General features: G+C 45.8%; 1 protein-coding gene across 5 annotated transcripts in view; it reads left to right on the top strand.

Moving 5' to 3' along the window:
• Nucleotides 1-15,028, top strand: part of SLC7A2 (solute carrier family 7 member 2) — a 445,257-nt gene that overhangs the window by 166,032 nt on the left and 264,197 nt on the right. Inside the window, exon 1 of one of the 5 annotated variants that reach the window (XM_085642006.1) lies at nucleotides 4,213-4,524. The exons of the other annotated variants lie outside the window; for them this stretch is intronic. The gene's annotated coding sequence lies outside the window, so the exon portion shown is untranslated. Of the gene's footprint in view, nucleotides 1-4,212; nucleotides 4,525-15,028 lie in introns of those variants that run through there. 5 annotated transcript variants of the gene reach the window in all.

Below are 15,028 nucleotides of genomic sequence, written 5' to 3'. Positions count from 1 at the left end.
TCTCTCTTCTCCCCCTCTCATCGCTTTCTCTCCGACTTTCCCCTCCATCCCTCTCTTTCTCTCTTCAAATCAATCAATCAAACAGCATTTGTAAAGTGCAACACTATCACTCCTAGGAGTATCTGGGAGCTGAGTCTCCGTCAAAGAGCCAGGCCTCAAGCCTCTGTCTGAAGTCTGCCAGAGAGAGGGCTTTTACTGAGCTGGCGGGGAAGGTCCTTCCAGGTCTTGTCAGTGATGTAGGAGAAGGAGCGGCCACCGATGCAGCTGTGCAGGATGCGGGGGTATGTGCGAGGGTGAGTAAAGAGGAGCGCAGGTGTCTAAAGGGTTTTTGGAAGTTCTGTTGATGGTCAATCTAAAAAGGTCCTAGGTTGTGTATATCTTTGAAGTGTAAGGTGAGGATCTTGAACTGCCATCTCTTCTGGATGGCCAGTCTGTGGAGGTTTCTCAGATGGTGGGTGATGTGGGTTCATTTGGGAAGGGCCAGAGTAAGTCTGGCTGGAGAGTTCTGTATGGTCTGGAGTCTTCTGAGGAGTTGTGTGGAGATGTTGGTGTAGAGGGCTTTGCCGCAGTCGAGGCAGCTGGTAATGAGGGCCTGAGTGATGGTCTTTCTGGTGTTGGTTGGGATCCATCTGAAGATTCTGCTGAGCATGCAAAGTGTGTGGAAGCAGGAGGAGGCGACTGTGTTGACTTGTCATTTCATGGTCAGTTGGCTGTCAAGGATGATGCCAAGATTGTGTGCATGGTCTGTCGGTGTAGGTTCGAGTTCTGCCGGCCACCAGCTGTAGTCCCATGCACAGGTGTTCTCCTCAAAGATCAATACTTCCGTTTGTCGGAATTGAGTTGGAGGTAATTGTCTCTCATCCATTTGCCTATGTTGGTCATGGCATTGCGGAAGTTGGATTTGGCATTGGAGGAGTCCTCGGTGAGTGAGAGGATCAGTTGAGTGTCATCTGCACAGGATATTATGTTGAGTCCGTGGGATCTGAAGAAGTCTGCCAGGGGGGTCATGTAGATGTTGAATATGGTGGGGCTGAGGGACAATTCTTGTGGTATGCCACATATGATGTCTTTGGGTGTGGAGGTGAAGGGAGGCAGTCAGATGCTCTGTGTGCATCTTGTAAGGAAGATGGCGATCCCCTTGAGAACTTCTTGCTGTATGCCTATGTTGTGCAGTCTGTTGATGAGGGTGTTGTGTGAGACGGTGTTGAACACCACAGAGAGGTCGAGGGGGATCAGGGCCACAGTTTCTCCATGGTTGAGTGTGTTCTGATGTCATCTGTGGCGGCAGTCTCAGTGCTGTTGCTGGCACCGAATCCTGATGGTGACGCATCCAGTAGATGATTTTGTTCCAGGAATTCAGTGAGCTGATGGTTGATGGCTTTTGCACATACATTGGCTAGGTAAGGGAGCAGGGAGATTGGACTATAATTTTTTAGATCGCTGGGGTCAGCAGAGGCTTTCTTTAGGAGGGGTCTGATGTCTGTGTGTTTCCATCTGTCCAGTAAGGTTGCTGTGGAGATGGAGGTGTTGAGGATGCTGGCGAGTTGTATGCTGATTGGGTTTGTTTCAAGGTTGTAGAGGTGGTGGGAGCAGGGGGCAATGGGTGCCCTGGAGTGGATAGAAGACACGATGTCTGAGGTGGTCAGGGTGGTGAGCGGAGAACATGTGATAATGATTTGGCTGGTGTTTACTGGTTGGTCATGGTTGTTGGGGTTGACGGTGGCAGGTTGGAAGTTGAAATTGTTGTGGATGTTGGTGATCTTGCTGTGGAAGTAGTCTGAGAGGGTTTTGCAGAGTTCTTCGAAGCGGTGGATGGTGTTCTCTATAGCTGTCGGGTTGGAGAATTCTTTGACTATTTTGAAGAGTTCCTTTGTGTGGTTTGGTCGCGGAGTCGATGTAGGTGGAGATGGCTGCTTTCTTGGCTTCTTTGATGTGCCGGTGGTAGTTGGTGAGGACTGCTTTGTGAGTGGCCCTGTCAGCGGGGTTCTTGGTTTCGCACCATTGTTTCTCCAGTTGGTGGCAGTTGCGCTTGGTGCTCTTGGGTTCTGGGGTGTACCAGCTGGCATGTTTGTAGGTCTTGTTGGATTTTGTGGGTTTCGGTAGGGTGGCTGTGCTGGCGCTGTCAATGATCCAGGCAGCGAAGATCTGGGCGGCCTGGTCGAGGTCTGTTGAGGCCTCAGGTTGTGCTGTGGTGAGGACTTGTGACCACTGAATTTCAGTGACCTTGCTGCAACTGCGATGGGAGGAGATCTGAGGCCTGGTGATGATTTGCTGGGCATCAGTGATGGTGAAGTGTACAATGGTGTGGTCAGTCCAGGTGAGTTCTGTGGTGTGGCTGAATTTAATTCTGTCGCTGGATATGATAATGGGGTCAGTGCATGTCTAGCTTTGTGCGTGTGTTCACTGAATAGTTGGGTGAGGCCGATGTTGTCCGGGTTCTCCAGGAGGGCGATGCAGTTGGACTTGTTGGGGTTGTCGATCTGGAAGCTGAGGTCGCTGAGTAGGAAGTAGTGAGTAGTGAGCGTCAATTGCTGGGGGGCGATGAGGTTGATGATGGCGTTGCAGAATTTTGCTTGGGGTCCCAGGAGTCTGTAGGCGAGGGTGCCTCTTATCATGGTCTTCGAATCAGTTTGTAGTAGGAGCTTGAGGTGTTCCATGAGAGGTGTGAAGTCGTCGTTGGTTATGGTGCATCTAATGGTTTCCTTGAAGATGATGGCGATGTCTCCACCTTGTTTGTTGGCACGGTCTCGGTGAATCATCCTGTAGCCTTCTGGAGTGGTAGTGGTGATGTCAGGGTTCGAAGAGGGGTTTAGCCCATATTTCAGTAAGGAAGGCAACGTCCCTGGAGAGGGGGGTGATGGTGTCCCAGATTTCCGTGGCTTGTTTGCAGAGTGAGCGAGCATTGAGCAGGATACAGGGAAGTGGTTGAGGGGTGTTCTTGATCTTGTGGGCAGGAGTGGTGCTGGATCGTTCGTAGGTTGTGTCGCAGGAGAAGTGCAGTGTCGGCAGGTGAAGGATCCTTTGGTGGATCCTGGGGAGGAGGAGACAGAGCTGTTGTTTCGGCATCCAGGGGCCAGGTCCAAGAGTTCCTTGGTGGTGTACCGTCGGATAGTGGGAGGACCTGGGGTCCTGGCGCTGGGCGTAGTCCAACCAGCGGTGCATTGGCAGCACACCCGTTGCATGCGTCCACTGCACTGCCATGCAGCGGCCTCCATAGTTGGTCCTAGTTGGTGGTCCAGGTGGACCTGGTGGGAAGCACAGGGTCAGGGACAACAGACAGTGCAGAGACCGGGACAGAAGGGAGTGCATGGATGGCAGGCAGTGTAGGGACAGCAGGCCGAGCAATGGCAGGGTCAGTAGGCAGCATGGGAGCAGGGGCAGTAGACAGTGCAGAAGCAGGGGAAGCAAGCAGCACAGGAACAGAAGCAGCACAGGGGCAGCAGGTAGCACAGATGCGGGGACAGCAGGCAGCACAGGGGCAGCTGACAGCGCAAGGCAGGAACAGCCGACACGGTACCTTAAGCTAGGGGTCAGGTGAAAAAGGGATGGTCCAGCCTCCCCCTTGCTCTGCCATGTGTGGATTGGCTCGCCCTTGGCCCAGGCTTTGCCCTGGTGCCCCCCGTGCACATCCCACAATGCGGGTGGCGGAGCGGGGATTTAGGGTGTCCGAGCGAAAGAAACAGGGGAAAGAAGCTGAAATCACATCCCAGCAGCAGAGGCTGCTGGGAAGTGTAGGTAGGCAGGAGGGATCTGAAGGATTGCCTCTTGAAACCTCCCCGTATATACTACAATTAACATCAGGGAGCTGGAGAAAGTGACAGGAGCACCAGGCAGCCTTGTGCTTTTAAGACCCGGTGCCAAGAGCTACAGGCCACCAGGGAAATGCTGGTAGAATAAAAGGCCGGCGCCCCACCCCGAGTTTCCAAACACAGACCAGCTGCAGCTGTGCGCTCTACAAGTGCCAATAACCTAACATACCATAACCTAGCATAACACAGGGATTGACGCACCGGAGAGTGATGTTGTCCCCCATTTCGAGCTGTCCCTCCAGCCCGTTCCAGTTTCAGCTGTGAAACTCGAGGCCCATTCCCTCTAATCCTCGGTCTTGTGATGTTAGGTGTCCCGAGCCCTCCCATTTAGTGAGCTAGTGAGCCGGTGCAGCCAGGGGGCGGGAAGATAAGCCTGACTCGTATTGCACCGCTCTGGCTGCTTCTGTGACAGGAGTCATATGTGCTACGGGTATCCTCTGCACAGCAGAACTTGGCGCTTCCGGGGGACACTTCGTGTGCAGCTAAAACTAGAAGCCAACAGCGAGCGTGGAGTCCGCTGTCTGGAGGAGGCAGCCACCCTTCTGTCCATGCCCTCGAGAGCTGCCCTGGGCTCCAGGCTTTCTTCGGGGCGCTTTCAGCCAGCCACAGCCTGTTCACTGCAAACACAGTGAATCAACACACGTGCCTCACACGGCATTCTTTCGAGGGAAGAGGGCCCTTGGATAAGACGACCCAGACGACACCTCGACGTGTGGTAAGTTATTGTTTTGCGCTTTTCATTTCAGAGAAATGAATCAATGTCCTTTTAGACTGAAGATGTAACCTGTGAATTTAGAGTTGTGGGGCCCCAGCCTCCAGGCCCTGTATGATGAATCACCGCTGCCAGAGGAAACTTGACGGACTGAAAGGCATAGATGGGGCTCTCGACGTTCATAAATATTGTTTAAATGGAGAGCAGAGAAAGCCAAGTCGCTTTTATTTAGACCTTTTAAAGCAGCATGAGCACTTTCATTTTGCAGTTTATTTAAAAAGTTGCCCGGGTGGTGCATATTATAAAGAGAATATTCTTGTACTGATTAAAGAAAAGTTGTGCTGGTCCCACCAGGATTTGACCCTGTGACCTCAAAGCTAATGTATTAAAATAACCAAGCACCAGATTTTCCAGCAATACTTTCGCAATGAAGAGAATTATGACTGACAGTAAACTAAAAAAACACATGTAGAGGGGTAGTTGTATTAAATGACGTCACCAAAACGCACCATCAACTATCATTCGAAAATCATCTTGATTTGCCACGCTCTGAATGTTTGACTCGGAGTCATGATAAATGTCTAGATTTATTGTATATAATTGTCCCATGTTGGTGTGGAAATTCATAATAACGCTGCGGATTCGACTCTAGGAGCCAGTCACTGTCCGGAAGTGCTCGTATGGGGACCCCTCAATCTATCATCTGTCCGCTTCTACAGTTCTACTTTTACAATTAGGTTAACATGCTTGAAGCATTGTGTACTGCATAGTTACAGCAGCTAAAGAGGTACTTGAGCGCGTGAATGGAATTTAAAAGGTGAATCGAAATTCCACTTTGGATTAGAGAATTGTTTCCAGCTCAGAAATATACTTGCAATAGTGGAAAATCTGTCTGAATGGTGAATTTCCATTTTTGTGGACTTGGGGTTTTAAAGGGGACTTTGGAAAAGGGTCTTTTTTGCAAAATACAGTGAGTATCATGAAGCAAGCAAGTTAGTGTGCATTAAGAAACTTTGTATTGGTAGTTACCCTATCTGGAAGCGCACATGAAACTACTCCTGTGGCAGGCAGGATTCAACGCCGTGTCTGGGTGGGGAACGAAGGCAGCAATATATTGTACGTGTGGAAATAAGTTTTAAAAAAATGCTAATGGTTATTTCCACCATTTGTATTTTTAAACATTTCCTGCCATGTGGATAGTCTCGCGGGTTTCACAGTGAGGAGAAGCAGCACTCATGGAATGGAAATCTACAATGTATACAGATTTACACACAGGTAGCAACTTAAAAAAATTCTGAGCTGGGTGTGGAGGCTCCGCGGACTTATGCATCCCATGCACCCGCCCCGCCGGCCCACCGTTGTTACCTGTGCCGGCCGCGCCTGGACATGATCGAAGTCCAGTGGCTACTCTCAGCCTTTTATCCTTCCGAGGTCGATAAATTATGTACCTTTTATCCTGGAAACCATAAACTTCTGTTGCCTGTCTCCTGTACCAAGAGACCTCCCTGTGCACTGTATAGATATAGCGGTTCTTTATTATTTTATAATCTTGAAAATGTACACAACTACCAGGCATGCATCTATGATGCGTAAATGCTGACTCTCCACCGCAGCTTTGCCATCAGGGCCCCGTGTTTTACTGCTGTACAGTTCTTCAGGGTGATGCCCCCCCCCCCCCCCCCCCCCATTCAGCCGGCATCTGAAGGGAAGAAACGCGCAGAGGGGTTAACGAAGCCCTCATGTCAGCACTCATCTCTGCCTCCAGCCACTTCATCTCTGATTCTTGGTATCTGGCAGGATGAGAGGGGGCGAGGGTCAGCGTCGGTTTGTTTTAAATGTCCGTGTATTTATTCTACTTTTAAGTAAATGCTGGGTCAATTGTTAACCAGCTGCTCTCGTGTCCTCTTCTCTCGGGACATGGGGATTGCACGTTTAGATGTTCTTTACAAACTGTTGGATTTGTGATCAGGAAAGGTTTTCAGGCACATTTTCATGTGATTCATATATTATGAAATTATATATTATTTTATCACCATTTTATAGTGCAATAATTGTTTTTCCACCATTATTTAAATTTTCCCTTTGGACAAGTTTATTACATTTTAGAGTTTGGTTTAAGCTAGAAAATATACTTGTGACATAGTTTTATACTTCATTCACTTTCTGTAAGGGGCACAGCTATCAGTAGTGCTGAAGGTGCAGTGGCACCAAGGGCGTGACACTGCACCAAAAGTGTAAGTGTTTTTTGCTACTTAGCTAGAGGAGGCTATTTGCTTTCTTGCATTAGCGTCCATGGCACCCTCTTCACCCCAGTGATTTCTTCGGTTTTGCTAAATGAGAAAATTTACACAACATCCTTCAGAATATAGCAGCAAAAGTGCTCAGCTCCCTTGCAATGTTTTAATCACCATGAGGAGATCCTGATGTTCTGGAAAAAAGTTGATAACACCTCGATGTTTATGCGATGATGAGGCATGTTGGGCGCTATTACGAAGTCTATCGGCTTGTTGTATGTTTAAGTAAATGGAGTCTGGCATATCAAGGAGTTTCAGAATAAATTATTGTAAACATGAGATAGAGTGGGGTCCCTTCACATTCTCAGCAAGACCATAAATGTGGAGATTGTTACGTCAATTGCGATTTTCCAACTCTTCAGTCATTTTCTTGAGGTGGGTAACTTCAGTTTGAAGTTGCTTAACATCCTGAGCAATGTTTGGTATGTCGCTTATCTTTTGTTCCATGGTAGTAACTCTGTTCTCCATCAGTGACCACTTGTCATCAAGTTGTAGAAGTTTTCTATCAGTCTCCTCCTTATAAGGTTTCAAGGCCCATATCTCATCCAGAACAACTTCCATAGAAACAGAAGCCATAGGTTTGACAGGAGAAGGAGGGTAAGTAAAGCTGTTGTTGATGGAGTTTTAGAGGCACCTTTAGAGGAGTTTGTGTGAGTGAAGGAGGAGCACTATGGAAGAGCTTCCTGAGACAAAACATTAGGATTCTCCATATGAGAACATAGATCAGAGAAATAGTTTTTGGTGTCAACTGTGTACTGAGGAGTGGACATTTCAGGCATATTCAACTTCAAGTTTTGAGTTTTCCCCATAAGCAAGAACGTTCACTTGAGGGAGTTGGAAATGTAAATTATATTTGGAACATTTGAGATTGTCTGCACTCAATAAGGAAAATGTCTGAGTCAGACTGGTACAAAATAGGAAGCAAATGAAGTCAGAGGCCAATATAATATTGCCAATGAGGCTCAATAGGTCGTAATTGCAATAGTTAGTGACATAAATGGGCTAATTAGGTGAAAACGGCGAAGCGCGATGCAGAGAAAGCCAACATTCACTTCATGTGAGAAAATATAATGACAGGTGTGACTGGGCCGTCAGCACACTCCCTGCCATGATGACAAATTTGGCAAGCGTGTGAGAAGAAAAATAGAAATATGTCACCTGCTGACAGAATTCTGGGCAGGATATGTTCCGATGCATGTGCCATGACTGTGAAGAGGTTCAGCGACCAGCAAGATGGTAACGGGCCGAACTCCATCTATGGCAGCTCTGGAGCCTTATTAGCTGGTGACCATCTTCAACAAGTGCCAAGCCACACACCCCACAGATTTTATCTTCTTACTTTATTTTTTTAAGTCCCAATCCAACACAGGAATACTCTTCTAAAGCACCCCAGGCCTTCAGGGGAGATTCTTAAAGACTCACAGGGTGGCAGGCAGAGATCAATAGTAAGGTCCAGTACATTTCCGGTTGACACTGGTCAGCTGGACAGTTGCAGTAAAAGCTTAGTTGTGCCCCTATAGATTCAATAGGATGTCAGTCTTATGACCCTTGTTGTCAACATCTTTGTCTTGAGTACAAGAGGGAGAGCAGGTCCAATATTTTCCTTCGACATAGCAGACTCTTTCCCTTAGGCTTGGACGTACACTTCAGCACACCATGCCTACTTGTGAGGACACTGCATTCCTCGCCTCGCTTCTGTGAGACACTATGGTTGTAGTTGGCATACTTTCAGTGCGAAGCATCTGTTTGAACATTGACGGTCCATTGCATCCGCAGTGTTTTTGCCACGCTCCCATTGTGGAGGATCTTTGGGCTTCTCGATTCCTTTCCTGCTTATTACGAGTAATTTTCTCATGGATAAGCCTTCTATCCTTTTTTGTTCCTTCTAACATTGTTCTTATTTTATTTGTAACACACAGAGATATTGTTGTTTACTCTATTAGATGTTATTTCATGAGTATACCAACCTATCCTGGTTTAACTATGATGCTTTCACTGGGTGGCACTTAATATTACAGAGAGAAGTACTTGTTTCCACCTTTGCTGGAATCCATTTTTAGGCATAAGTAGATGCCTTCCCTACTTTGGGTTTTCGAGCCAGTAGTTTCTCCAGTCCTAATTTTCCCTTTCCTTTTGTAGGTTCCCCGATGACATCCTCAGCCCTGATGATATCCTAATATCCTTCGTAGGGTCGAAACGCCGTCAACAGTAGTTGCAAATAAACCTCTGATAATTCACAGCATTGAGTGAATAGATAATAGCGATTGTTGAAGTAGATTGTATATATGGTTGTTTTCATTACAATAAACCTTTGATATTCACTTACCGCCTCACTTTCTTGTTGGGTTATTGTTGCTCACTTGGTAGTCACCGTGCACTTGTAATATATCATTTATAGGGTGAATAAATTCACTTTTTTTATGCCATTACATTGCAGTTATTTTGCTGTAACATATAGCACATAACTCGTATGGGTAATGAGGTTTCAGGAGAGTGCTGTGTTCTGTCCAGTCACCGTTTTGACTCCTAAATTAGCAGATAGCTTAAATGTACTTGCTTTAAACCACAATGTTTAACATGCAGGTTACAGATTTGTGTTTCATGTAGGTAGGTAAGTGAGTTACTGCTTTCGATACAGAGATCCTCTTGTTACTTCCCGTTCATAAATTGCAACCCTAAGATAACATAGTGAGCTCTGAACTGCCATCAACAAGTGGCATGCAAACCGCAGATCATGAGTTTAGATCCTTATTTGTTTTCTCCATCTGTTGGTATTCAGAGCTTGCAAAGAAGGTTGTCTTAGCATAGACATAAAGTCTTGTTAGTACAGACAAACCCAATCACTGTGTTACGTTTTAAATCCTGACTTTGTGTTTCTCTCGACCATGGACTCTTAAAAATATAATGTCCACAGATATGGACTAGATGCGATTCCTACAACGTTTAAAATTGTCTTTTGCAATATTTCCTGTACATTGATTTACAGACATGTATGATTTACTGTCTCTTTTTTGATGTGACTTAAAGTGCTCACTGGGCTGAAAAGTGCTATACAATAATTAAATACAAAAATGAATTAGTGTCATTTAAATTATTATTTATGTAATTACACATACACTTACATAAAAATGGCATTCTTACAGCGCATGAACTTATTTCTCTTACATGGGAACGTGGGTAAACACAGTCAAAAGCCTGCCTCCAAATCAAAGATTAATTAAAGTACTTGTGAAGATAAAAGCTGTATGCCTTTGTTTCCTTCCATTGCTTTGGTTTCTAGGTGGTAGACTCCAGATGGCTCCCAGCCAGGTTGATACTTGTACAAAAGAAGGGCCGATGGCCCTTTAAATCAGGCCTTTGCTTTAAATCTAGCTAGAATTAAAAATAAAAGCCCCCTCATTACCTGCATATTGCTGGTCCGAGCAGCAACCAGACAATGTGTGGACTTTGCTGAATTGAGTCCGCATGTCAGAAAATACACCAGGACAAATTTATCAGGTTTCACTTGGTCGGTTGGATACCAGATCCAGCTGCCGGATCTGGAATACGGAAGGCTTCCAATCATGTTCTGCCCTGCCTCCAACCCATTATCTGCAAAGTGCTTAGAAATTCCTTTTTTAAGTGGTGTATAACATTGGGCAGTTGCATTTACGGTTTCAGCATAGAGATCTCAGGTATGCTGCAAAGTTCAAAACTGTCCACATTTCTGTAAAGATTCTTGGAAAAAATAAAATAATGACTAGTGCAGGGGCGGCTGGTGACATTTGAAAATGGCGGGGCGTAAAAGTGCTGGAGGAGTGCCCCGTCAAAACGCATTCTGAAACTAGGCCCAAAACACCCCTTCCCCTCCATGGATTTTCTTCAAAACACTTGCAATCAAAATTAGACCTTCCCAACTCTCATCCCAGCTAAGCAAATCCACTCGGAACCACCTGCAACACCCTACAATCGAACCCCAAAAACATGCAAAACTCACGTTTAACATGGGCTCCTATGGCAGCTCCTTCCCTTCCTCGACTTTGCCAAAAAACACCCTTCCCATCGATCGATTCCTCCCAAACTTCCTGCACACCCATCAATTCCCCCTCCCTACCACTCACAGCAGCCCCGTTCCCGTTGATCCACTGGAACACCCTAAAAACCACTTCTCCACCACCCCAACCCTACCACCTAACCCTAAACACCACCCCAAACCTACCACCAGCAGCGGGAGAAATTAAAATTAATAAAATTAAAAGACACTTACCTGACCGCCTCTTCTCCTGGTCCGCGTTGGCGCCTCTGCCCCTGCAAACCGGTCCGGAACACCATGTGACGTCAGCACTGGAGTCAAGTGACTGGCAACCCCTCAGCCAATCCTGGATTGGCTGAGGGCACAGCCTACTCCTCGCCCGCCGCCTGCCCATTAGGAGACCTAATGGGCATGCGCAAGGCAGTTAAAACACAAGTACGCATGACTGGGCACGGGCTAAAAATTAATCTCCATGCCCACTCATGCGCACTTGTGCTGCCTTTCCCTGGCTTGTGACAATGCATGTCAGTCAACATGACGCCGGACCGCCCACGGTCCGACGTCATGCTGACTGACATGCATTGTCGGTTCTCCCCACCCTCGGCGTCTCTGAACTTAAGTAAACTAAGTTCAGAGACACCGAGGAGGGAGCTGCGGGCGGGTGCGGGGGCGGGGGGGGCAACGCCCCCACGCCCCAATGGACGCACCGCGCCTGGACTAGTGTTGCAAACAATATTGAAATTGCATGCAGTTGGTTCCATTCCTATGGTATAAAAATGAGAATGAACGTGTCACAGGTAGACGCACTTCTATAAAGTGCTGACTTGGAAGGAAGGATAAACTTGGTATGGTAGTGTTTGACACACAGGAGGACATGATTTTAATGGTTCACTTAAACACTTTGGGCCCGATTCACAAAGGTAAAGTTAGACAAAAGTCTAACTTTACGACTTTCGGTATTCACAAAGGGCATTTATGAGTAGTAAATGCCCTTTTTGAATACCAAAGTCGTAAAGTTAGACTTTCGTCTAACTTGACCTTTGTGAATCGGGCCCTATATGTTTTCCCCCAAATGTGTAGGGCACTTCACTTGCCTTTCCTTTTATAGTCCGAAAGGGAGAGCAAGTGTGTAAGATTTTTTCCCATTTGTTGACATCAGAAAATATGACATGAGTATGTGACAATATGAATGGAGTTACTGTATGATTACGGCCGCACCGCTCACTTCTGCAGCAGAAATGACAGCAGGCAGACCTTCCCAGGTGATGCCTCTCTTTAGGTCTCCCCTGAGACAGCGTGCATGCACTGTTGCTTGTGACAATCTGTTGTTTCTAAAAAAAAAAAAAACTCTAAAAAAGGGCTTTTACCATATGTTCACTTCATGGTCTCTCTTATTTTCTTCTTTTTCATTGGTGACAGCATGGCTGCGCATGTCAGCTTCAATTCGTGTCTGTGTTTTTGTTTTGTTACCTGGAACATGGACGAAGTACTGATTAATATTCTTACACACCTCTTGTGCTCGGATGTGGTACTTTAAAACATTTTTTGCTGGTGTATATTGGTTGTAATTTTTTTGTTACATAATCCTATACCGCTCTATCTAATTTCCTGGCTGCTTTTATGCCCCTTTATTTTTACTTTCTTATCTTGGGCCCGCTTTGCCCTCGCTTGTTGTTTGCTTTCCAGATTTTTCAAAACTAGAACTTTCAGTAAGCCACTTTCTGCAGGCAGTCTTTTCTGAGCCGAATGACTAAACCATTTATAAAAATGTAATAAAGTTTCATGGTGCAGCATTCACTAAGGGTGTGTGTTTTTTATAACTCTTCCTTGTTTTGGTCGCATTCCGTGTAATCCCGCCATCCTACCCAATTTTGGGAAGCCAAAGTAAGTTTCTTGTTTTTAAATTGCATGAACTGGTGATATTGGCGCTTGCCTAAATGCATGTGTATGTGTGCAGTTAGCAGTTCATAGGTTGCATTGCTCAATAACACGCCATACACTCATACTATAATATACTATACAATAACAGGCCATGACATAGCACACCATACCATAGTATACAATAACACACCTTATTATACAATCCCATACAACACTATACAATAACAGGCCATAACATAACATACGAAACAATGCAATGAGTGTCAATACCATGTCATACCATACAATGTAATGACAGGCCATACCATAACATGACAAACAATAACAGACCATACTACACTTTAAAATGACAGGACATACCATTACATACCATACTGTACAATGACAGGCTGTATCACTGCAAACCAACTAATCAAGTCTCCCTCACCTTTCTTTAACTCAACCCACCTCTGAACCTTCTAGTCACCCTCACCTCCTTTTACTCATACCCACCCTGGAGCCCTAAATTCCTGCTCACCTTCCTTTACTTCTACCCACCCTTAAGTCCTCAAGTCACCCTCACCTCCCTGTACCACTATCCACCCGAACCTTCAAGTCGCCCTCACCTCCCATTACCTCTACCCACTTTTGAACCTTAACTCCCCCTCACCTCCCTTTACATCAGCCCGCCTCCAAACCCTCAAGTCACCCTCATCTCCCTTTACCCATACAAACCCCTAACACCTCAAGTCACCCTCACCTCTTTTTACCTCTACCCATTCCTAAACCTTAAAACAACGTTTTTTTTAACATAACATTAAAAGTTTGTTTAAAAAAAAAACCTTACCTGTGTGCTAAAGTACTGTGTGCTAAAAGTGCAAATACTTACCTGTGTAGTACTTACCTGTGCGGTAAAGATTGTGTAGTGAAGGATGTGAGGTAATGGCTGTTTCCTCTTCAGGCAGGACAGAAATATTTTAGGAGCACTGTCCATTGTTTTATGCCCTTCAGTATTCTTGGCGGGCACCTTCGCCTCTTTGAAAGTTTGCCCCCCTCCGCCCTTCTGCCCCCAAACCCTATTATTTAGGTTTTGCCTGAGACAGTGCATGTGCTGTCGCTTGTGAGACTTTTTTTTATTGCTTAGGGGGTTTAGAGCCCACCCATTGCTTACCATTGGTTGGCCTCATCGCACTCTCATTTCCTTGCCTCTCTTTGGTCAGCAAGTGCTGGCTTCCCTTGCTCTTTGTGAGTTTGTCCTTATCCTAGAGCATGGCCCAAGTACTGATTCCCTTGCCCAGTGTTCTTTCACTGCTTGATGCATTGAGAGTTACTTTCATTCCTTTTACTTGCACCCCCTTTCTCCCTCCCCTTCCCACATTGTTGCTTTCACTGCCCCACCTTGCTTTTGCATTGTTGCTTGCCCAGTCGGCACATACCCATTTGTCGCTTGCCCTGTGAACCACTCACCCGCCCTCCCTCATCATTTCTTACCCCTGTTTGTCTTACAAATAAAAAATCCCCAAACCCATACTAGTGATTGTCAAGATGCTACAAAGATTCAAATGACACTGCACTCCCTGCTCTGCCCTATATTGATGTGGGGCAAAATGGAAAACTTCAGATCGGGCATTAAGTAATAAAACTTTTTTTTGTGAGGACAGACTATAATCCCATACTAAGAAAACAGATCACTGACCCTCGTGGTCAGCACTGGCTGTGTCATAGCACTTTTTTTCTAACTTTCAGCCATACTGCACAGCAGCTGCACTGTGTACAACATGGCTAAAAGAAATTGACAAATCCAATAGTTGTTTCATAAGCGAGACTAATTGGCTTCACTGATGCTTGTTCTAGTAAGTTTTCTTCCACTATTTATGCTGCTCCACGAATATTCGAGGTCAGTGCTGTGATAGAGTTTCAGAAAATATTTGGAGCCAATCTTCAAAAACTTTCCACCACCGGCAAAATGGTCTGCCAGTGACTAAGACTCCCCGGTTGTCACTCAACTATTACTATTAATTAGCGCTTTCGCTGATGTTAACGCCAGACATAAAGGTATTCAGTTTGAAACAGGGTGTTTACTTACTTGCTCATTCCTAATCCTACACGGATTCACTGTAAGCCTTACTTACCAGATCACTACAGGTCACAGAGAATATAGAGTATCCCGTTATTAGTCTTCAGCTTTCCTTACACAGGTCATTGTTTTCAGCCGTTTTAGCCCGATTAGTTCATATAAACTAAACCAAGACTAGTGCTCCCATAGTGAGAGCATTGTTAAATAAGATTGGATGAGCTAACTTGAGACTGCATCTCCCACAATGCTCTAATTTGTTAAAGA

This window comes from Triturus cristatus, chromosome 2_2 (genome assembly GCF_964204655.1).
Source record: "Triturus cristatus chromosome 2_2, aTriCri1.1, whole genome shotgun sequence".
Taxonomy (NCBI): domain Eukaryota; kingdom Metazoa; phylum Chordata; class Amphibia; order Caudata; family Salamandridae; genus Triturus; species Triturus cristatus.
This window is presented reverse-complemented; position numbering and strand designations above follow the sequence as displayed.